General features: G+C 43.7%; 1 pseudogene; it reads right to left on the bottom strand.

The window, feature by feature from the left end:
- Positions 1-636: 636 nt before the first annotated feature.
- LOC116630620 lies at positions 637-1492 on the bottom strand (annotated as a pseudogene).
- Between the last annotated feature and the right edge of the window lie 242 nt (positions 1493-1734).

Below are 1734 nucleotides of genomic sequence, written 5' to 3'. Positions count from 1 at the left end.
AAACACACCTTCTTTTCATCCAGATGACAATGCTTCTTGCTTCTTAGAGCAGGGATATCACTTGTCTGTAAAGCCAAGAGGCTTGACAGTGCAACTTTTTAAACTTTGCTTTCGGGCCAAGGTCTAGGCCTTTGCAGATTCAAGCAGCCCTGCAAGGCCTGTGAACAGCAGATTCCAAAGGTCCAGAGGTCTGACCCTTCCTTCCCAGACACAATGTCAGACACGTAAAATCTCCTGTCATGTTACATTTTGTATTTTGAACTATGGAAGCATATTTTAAACACTCTTAAGGCATTTATTTATTAAAACGTTCTCTGCCAAGATTTCACATTAGCTTAAAATTCAAGTCAGTCTTTACATTTCTCTACTGAGGACTCCACCTCAGTGTGTTACATAAAAACACCTTCTCCAGCAATGAGTGGTACCGGCGTCCACACGGTGAGCCCCATGATCAGCCTCTTTGTTCCCTAGGTGACCCAACTAGATGTTAATAGTGCTCTGCTACAAAGCTCCTAACCCAAACTCGTCGGAAAAGGAGTAAAACTTTTGCAAAGTGCACTTTAAGAAGAGGTACTTTTTGATTATGTAAAGAAACCAGTGAGACCTCTAAGAATAATAAAAGGGAGTATTTCACAGTTACATGATTTGCAGTGAGGACTTAAGATGTTTCTGTGCTGGTCCAGGCTGTGAATACTCTTCTTGTTCCTCCTGTGGGCCCCCCTCAGCAGGTAGCACAAAACCTTTGTCTGTGGCATAGAGAATGTCCACAAATCTCTGCAATACAGTGTTGTTTTCCCTCTCATTCTCTTGGCAAATCAATTCCATGTTCCTTAGCTTTCCAAAGTAGAAATCTCTTTTTTTCTCCAAGTCTTAGACAGTGAGTTTCATTACATTGACCTGCTACATCAATTCAACTGCTCTGTCATCCCTTTGCCCACACCAGGAGTTTTTCACACCACACCCGGGCCGGCCTCCGGGGTTGCAGCGGTTCTCTGTGTTGCAGTGGGCTTCTGGGGAGCTCACTGCTAGAGCTGAGAGGATTCTTGGGTTTGTTCAGAGCTGGAGCAACAAGGGAGGGAGCCACTGCAGTTTCTGGACTGTGTCTGGCAGCTACAGGCTCATAGTCTTTTCCGTCATAGTTTGCATCAAAAAACTTCTTGAACCACAGAACAAATTCAAAGTTGTCCTGAAACTTTCCTTTTTACTAATTTGTCCACAGAAGTTATTTTGTCAACACCCATTCTTTTAAAACCTGCTGTAGTATTTTGAAGTTCTGGATGTTTTTGTGTTCTAGCTCAGCCTGGAAGTTCACTTTCTTCAAGGTAACAGAGCCAGGGAACCACATGTCCATAAACTGACAACAGGCAGCCCGTGAACACGACTGTTCCATCTTTGTCAGATTCAGTGACAGAGACTCCTTGATCCAGGCCAGCATGTCCTGTCGACTTAGCTTATCGCTGGTGACTGACATTGAGTATACGTTCACTACCATCTTCCATTTTCAGTGGAACTGCATGCCCTGACTGTGCCCAGCTTCGGTTCAGTTCTCTTGTCTTCTCATTCAAACCACTGGACCTAGGTTTTTGTTTGTTTGTTTGTTTGTTTGTTTTTTAAGTAATCTCTACACCCAACGTGGAGCTCAAACCCACAACCCTGATATGAGGAGTTACATGCTTCACCAGTTGAGCCAACCAGGTGCCCCTCAGTTTAATCACTTTTTAAATTTTTGCCATG

This window comes from Phoca vitulina, unplaced genomic scaffold (assembly GCF_004348235.1).
Source record: "Phoca vitulina isolate PV1807 unplaced genomic scaffold, GSC_HSeal_1.0 scaffold4, whole genome shotgun sequence".
NCBI classification, from domain to species: domain Eukaryota; kingdom Metazoa; phylum Chordata; class Mammalia; order Carnivora; family Phocidae; genus Phoca; species Phoca vitulina.
Note: the sequence above shows the minus strand (reverse complement) of the source record. Positions and strands in the feature narration are given on the sequence as shown.